The sequence below is a fragment of the Myotis daubentonii genome, unplaced genomic scaffold (assembly GCF_963259705.1).
Source record: "Myotis daubentonii unplaced genomic scaffold, mMyoDau2.1 SCAFFOLD_110, whole genome shotgun sequence".
In the NCBI taxonomy this organism is placed as follows: Eukaryota; Metazoa; Chordata; class Mammalia; order Chiroptera; family Vespertilionidae; genus Myotis; species Myotis daubentonii.
In genome coordinates this window covers 28-6,915 of record NW_026775503.1, presented here as the reverse complement: position 1 = coordinate 6,915, position 6,888 = coordinate 28, and the positions used below count along the sequence as shown (strand labels likewise).

At 48.8% G+C, this 6,888-nt stretch overlaps 2 non-coding genes across 2 annotated transcripts; both read left to right on the top strand.

Moving 5' to 3' along the window:
• Window positions 1-2,648: 2,648 nt before the first annotated feature.
• LOC132225753 (small nucleolar RNA SNORA74) lies at window positions 2,649-2,851 on the top strand. The gene has a single exon (XR_009450979.1). It is a non-coding gene; the product is annotated as a small nucleolar RNA SNORA74 (small nucleolar RNA).
• A 2,764-nt stretch (window positions 2,852-5,615) lies between these two features.
• On the top strand, window positions 5,616-5,719 carry LOC132225752 (U6 spliceosomal RNA). Its single transcript, XR_009450978.1, has one exon. It is a non-coding gene; the product is annotated as a U6 spliceosomal RNA (small nuclear RNA).
• Window positions 5,720-6,888: the final 1,169 nt, after the last annotated feature.

Below are 6,888 nucleotides of genomic sequence, written 5' to 3'. Positions count from 1 at the left end.
TGGAGGGGGAAGGGCAGGGGGTTTGGGGAACAGGGAACTCTCCATTGATGGGGCAGGGCAGTGGGGACTGGCAACATGGGACCCTCCAAGGATTGGCTTGTCAGAGAGGAGAGGGGACTCTCCATGGAGGAGGGAGGGCAGGGAAAGTGGGGACCTTCATGGAGTGGACTGGGCAGAGAGGAGAGGGGACTCTCCTTGGAGAGGACAAGGCAGGGAGGAGAAGGCACCCTCCATGGAGAGGGCAGAGCAGAGGAAAAGGGAACCCTCCGTGGATGGGACAGGGCAGGGGGGAGAGGGCATACTCCTTGGAGTGGACTGGGCACGGAGGAGAGGGGACCCTCCAGGGAGGGGGCAGGGCAGTGGTGACAGGGAAACCTCCATGGAGGCTACAGAACAGATGGGGCAGGGAACCCTCCATGGAGGGGGCAGGGCTCGAGGCGGGGGGGCTGGCCAGGGAACCCAACAGGGATGGGTCAGACAGGGAGTAGAGGGGACCCTCCTTGGAGGTGGCAGAGCAGAGGAACAGGAAACCCTCCATGGATGGGACAGGGCAGGGGAGAGAGGGCACACTCCATGGAGGGGACAGGGCAGGGAGGAGAGGGGACTCTTCATAGAGGGTAGAGGGCAGGAGACAGGGAAACCTTCATGGAGGAGGCAGGGCAGGGGGACAGGGAAACCTTCAGAAAGGAGTTAGAGCTGGGGGACAGGAACTGCACTTGCAGGGATGGAATAGTGGGTACAGGAAACCCTCCATGCAGTGGGGAGGACAGGAAGGAAGGGAACCCCAATTATAGGGGGCAGGGCAGGGAGGAGAGGGGAGACCAGGAACCCTCTATGGGGAGGGGGCAGGGCAGTTGGACAGGTAATCCCCATGCAGAGGGTAGGGCAGGAGGAAAGGGAACCTCACTTTGAGAGGGCAGGGCACAGAGGAGACAGAACTATCCATTGAGGGAGCTGGGCAGGGGGACAGGGATCCCAACTTTAGGGGGAGAGGCAGGGAGGAGAAGGTACCCTCCATGGATGGGGCATGGCAGGGGTGTAGAGAACCCCACTTTGAGGGGGAGGGTCAGGGAGGAAGATTTCCTTCGTGGAGGGGGCACGGCAGGGGGACAGAGAACCTCACTTTGAGGGGGCAAGCAGTGGAGAAAGGGAGCCCCGGTTTGAGGGAGAAGGGCATGGAGGAGACAGAATCCTTCATGGGGGGACAGGGCATGCATGAGAGGGAACAGGGAACCCTCCATGAAGAGGAGAGGCTGGGGGGATAGGGAAGCCTACTTTGAGACAGCAAGGATTTTAGCACAGGTCCTGAAATAGATGGCAGGGCAGGGGGGAGAGGGCATCATCCAGGGAGGTAGCAGGGCAGGGAGGACAAAGGACCCCACATAGTCTGAGCAAGATAGGGGGGTTAGGGCACCATCCATGGAGGGGCCAGGGAAGGGGGGACATGGGAGTAGAGATAGGTAACAGGAGAAACAGACCCCTCCATGGAGAGTTCCCTGTTCCTCATGGTGGAGCCCTTGCCCCCAGCCCTGCCCCTTGGCAGCATTCCCTCTCATACCTGTCCATCGGCCCCTCCCCTGGTCCCCTGACCCTGCTTCCCTGCCTTCCCATGGAGGGGCTGCTGTCTCTCCTGCTCTGACCACTCTGTGGTTGGTCCCCTTATCCCTCTGCCCTTTCCCTCCATGCAGGGTCTTCTGTTTCCCTGCCCTGACCCCTCACTCACAGGCATCTGAAGGGCATATGCTCTGGTCTGTCCAGTGTTCATCTCTCCTGCCTCCAGGCCGAATGTCCACTCTCTGTACCTGAAGCATATTCTCACCTTCTTCATCTGTCTAAATCCTACCCGTGCTCTCAAGACACATCTCAAATATCATTTCAAATGTCAAATCACAAGCAGGGGAAGGGGGGTGGAGGGTGGGGGCTGGGAAGTTGGGGGTGGAGGATGGGAGGTGTGGGGTCTGGGGTGCGTGATGGGGGGGCGGTGGGGGGTAGGGTTGGGGGTAAGAGTGGGAGGTGGGGGTGAGGGGTAGCATTGGGGGATGAGAGCTGGCGGGAGGGGAGTTGGGGGTGGCAGATGGGGGCTGTGCATTGGGGATGTGGTGAGGCAGATGGGGGCTGGGGGTGTGGGGTGTGGGGTGGCAGGTGGGGTGGCGTGTGGGGAGTAGGGGGTAAGGTTGGTGGGTGACAGGTAGGGGAGGGAGAAGAGAGCATAGGGGGGATAAATGGTGATAGAAGGAGACTTGACCTGAAGCCAGTGAGCACACAATGCGATATACAAATGATGCATTATAGAATTGCACACCTGACCTATGCAATTTTATTAATGAATGTCACCCAAATAAGGTTGATTAAAAATAAATAAAAGGTGGGTCTTTTGAGGTTGATTAGGTTATGAGGGTGGAGCCCTCATGAATAGGATTAATACCCTTTTCAAAGATATCCCATGCTAGACTTATCAGGAGATGCTTTTATATGTTATATAAATGTCTAACCACTATTTTGTACACTTGAAACTAATATTGAATGTCATCCCTAATTGAAAAATAATTAAAGAAGTAATTTTTAATAAAAATGAAAATGCAAATCAGAGTGATCTTTAAAAAATATAAATCAGATCATTACACTCTGTGCCTAAAAGCCTTAAGTGCTCCAGCAGGGGTCAGCTCTCCAGACAGAATCATGCCTGTGAGGGTGTTACACTGCTGGGAGAGGAATGCCCTGTCTTCTTCCTCCAGTAGCTCCCTTCACTGCTCTGGTGATGTGTGGCACTGGTGCAGGGCAGAACTGTGCTTCCTTGAGAGTGAGCTAAGCATCACTTTGGCTGCTTAGTTATAGTGTGGGAGCAGACACACAGAAAATAAATTTAAGCCTTAAAAGTTCTCACAGCATTTCAACCCTCCAAACGGACCTCTATCCTCCCTTCCCTACACTCCAGCCAGCCTGGCTCACCCAGCCTTGAGGAAAGAAGGCAGGGACAGTGCTGCCCGGGAAGCCAGTGAGCATGCATCTGGTCGGAAGTCTGGAGAGAGCTCCAGTTCTCTTAGGACAGAAATGGAGGGATGAATCTGCTGAAATCAGCCACCCATGAGGGGATTCTACTTTTCACTACGTGATGGCTGGATTGCACCTGCATGATCCCACCATGCTCTCGCTCCCCTGTGGGGATCCACGAGTCATCTACAACAGGAAGCAGCTCTCTGGCCTTTGAGAATCCACAGACCTTCTGCAAAGCCCTTAAGCTCACACGGCTGATCTCAGACTACAGATTCCAGACACCTTCAATCCTGGGAAGCAGCCTCTTTTGACTTTTTCATTCTCCTCCTACAAACAATGCCAGGTCTGCGCCTTCTGTACACTGCTCAAGGATGTGTGAGGACCCAGCGGGTGGCAGCTGGACCTGATATCCCCTGGGACATTGGCTGAGTGGCCTCAGACCCAACACTGACACTGAGCTTGAACCTGCATCCATCTGGTGAGCACCACTCACCTCTACCTGGGGACTCCCTGAGAACCTCCCTCATGCAACTTGAGTGCTTCCAGAGACTCTTTCATTAACTGAGACAAACAGGCACCCGGCAGATGGAGGCAGACAGGGAGGCAGAACATGGTGTGCTCTGGGGCTTTTGCTGACCTGCCCCCAGGCTCAATGCTAGTCAAAGCCAGCTTTGGTGCCCTGCTTGGACCTTCCTGTGCTCACTGGGCCTCAGCAGAGGCTGTCACAAATTGTGAATTGCTTTGTAGATGCAAAGAGTTTGCCCTGGGAGAGTCACATCAAGCATCTGATATTGTTCAGCACCAGAGTCCCTCCCAGGAAGCCCCAGGAACAACAAGCCGATAGCCAGCTTCAGAGCACATCAGAGAAGGATACAATTAGCCTCAGAAGCGGCAGATCCAAAGAGAGATCTAGGCAGGCACCAGACCCCGCTGAGATGAATTGCGCTCCACGTGGTCAACACCTGTCAGCAGCTCATACACTACACTGTAGGCAGGGTACACTGTGGTCACAGCCAACTAGCCTGAGCATCGAATCACTACATGAATGGGCCAACAGCCATCAAGAATCAACTGCCACAGGAAGGTTCACATAACACACATGGGACATCCCTGGAGCACTCAACTCAGATGATCAAGAAGAAATTGCCACTGGGTTCCACAGGACTCCTACTACACGAAGCCACACTACCAAGACCTGGATTTTAATACAAAGAAAGAAACACACAGAGGCAGCCAAAATGCGAAGAAACATGCCCCAAATTTAAGAACAGGGGACACATCCAGAAAAAATGCTAAACAAAGTGAGGCAAGCAATATTTCAGATAGTTAATTGAAGTTAGGTAAAGAATGGATGAAATCAGTGGGAACTTGAAAACTGATAGTATGCATGAAAAAGAACATTTAAGCCATATAAAAGATCCAGTCAGAAATAAAGAGTAAAATCTTTGAAATGAAGAATACACTAGAGAAAATAAATAATTTGATTAAGGAGAGAATCAAATTAGTGATTTGGAAGACAAGGTCACAGAAGACAAAAGCAGCAAAAAGAAAAAAGAACTTTTAAAAATGAGGAATGTTTAGGGGACTTTTGGGACAACATGAAACATTAACAACAACCACATTATAGGAGTACAAGGACAAAAGAAAGGTTAAGGGACTACACCATATTAAAAGAAATAATGACCGAACACTTCCCTAACCTGGTGAAGGAAGAGACACACGTCCAGGAAGCACAGAGTCCCAAACAAGATGAACCCAAAAAGGCTTGACACCAGGACACATCATCATGACAATGACAAAGATTAAAGACAGGACATCTTAAAAGCAACAAAAGAAAGACGGTCAGTTACCTACAAGGGAGCTCCCATAAGACTGTCAGCTTATTTCTCTACAAAAACATACCAGGCCAGTAGGGATTGGCACAAAATATTCAAAATAATGACAAGCTAGGACCTTCAACCAAGACTACTTTACCCAGCAAGGCTGTCATTTAAAATTGATGGAGAAATAAAGAGCTTCCCAGACAAGAAACAGCAAAAGAAGTGTGTTACCACCAAACCATTAGTATAAGAACTATCAAGAAGGAATAAAAGGGAAACAGAGTTAAAAGAATAAAACATATCTACAAATAATCACTTTAAATGTAAGTGGCTTGACTGCTGCAATTAAAAGACATGGTAGCTGAATTGATAAGAAATCAAGAACCATATATATGCAGTCAACAAGAGACCTACCTCAGAATGAAAGATATACAGACAAAAAGCAAGGGGATGGCAAAAGGTATTTCATGCAAATACAAATGAAAAATAAGCCGGGGAGGTAAACCTAGAGCTGACAAAATAGACTGTAAAACAAAGGCTATATTGTGCGATAAGAATGGACACCACAGAATGATAAAGAGAGCAATCCAACAAGAGGATATAACCCTTGCAAACATGTATTTCTTCAACATAAGAGCAAGTAAATGTGTAAATCAAATCCTGATGTACATAAATGGAGAGTTCAACAATAATACAGACATAGTAGGGGATTTGAGCAATCCCACTGGCATCAATGGCTGGATCTTCCGCACAGAAAATCAAGAAGCAAAGAGTGGCCTGGTGCTGGACTCTGCAGCAGCAGCAGCAGCAGCAGCACATATAGTAAAGCTGGAATGATGCAGAGGAGATTAGGGTGGCCCCTGCGCAAGGGTGACACTCAAATCAGTGAAGCGTTCCCTTCCCCCTAGCGTGTGACATGCTCCCCTGGCTCCCCTAGGCTCCCCTGGCTCCCCTGGGCTGGGGCCCCTGCGGGTGGGGGTGGAGGGAGACGGGCGGGGGCTGGGGGGGGAGGGAGAAGGCGGGGGGAGACTTGGGCCCTGACCTCCTCCTGGGCTGGGGTCCCTGTGGGTGGGGGCGGAGGGAGATGGGCAGGGGCTGGGGGGGGGGAGGGAGATGGGCGGGGGCTGGAGGGGGAGAGAGAAGGTGGGGGGGGAAGACTTGTGCGCTGCCTCACCCTTGCACAGGGCGGCCTCACACCTAGTCTTTAAAAAATAAAGAGTGGACTGAAATAACACAATAGATCAAATGGATTTAATTGGTATCTTCAGAGCATTTTCACCCTGAAGCAGTAGAATATACATTCTTTTTAAGTGGACGTGCAACATTATCTAGATAGACCACATGTTAGGGCACAAAAACAGTCTCAGTAAATTTAAGAAGATTGAAATCATATCAAGAATCTTTTCTGATCATAACTGTATAAAACTAGAAGTCAATTAGAAAAAACTGACCTACAAGTGATCTATTACTGAATTGTACACACCTAAAACCACCCATGCCCCAATAAATTTATTAACAGAGATAAAAGCAATGAAAAGCAAAAATGAATAAATAAATAAAAATTTGGGGATACATGGTGGTGAGAATTGCATGTCAATATACTTGATGTATACTTAAATGTGGTTAAAACTCTAAATCTTATATTTATTTGACCACAATAAAAATTAGTAATTATAGGATTAAAAATAAAAAAGAAAAAGAAAAAACTATAAAACACAGAAAGTCTTGGAGGCTAATTAACATGTTACTAAACAATGAATAGATAACAATGAGATCAAGGAAATAATGAAATAATACCTTGAAACACATGGAAATGAGAACACAACAATCCTAACGCTATGGAGCACAGGATAAGCAGTCCTAAGAGGAAAATTCCTAACATTACAGGCCTACCTCAAGAAACAAGAAAAATCTGAAATACATCATCTAACTTGACACTTAGAGGAACTAGTGCAAAAGAAAAACAAAGACACCATAAAGTGAGAAGAATAAAGAAAATAATAAAGATCAGAGCAGAAATAAACAAAGCAGTAAAAAACAAACATGAGATCAATGAAGCTAAGGCCATTGTGTG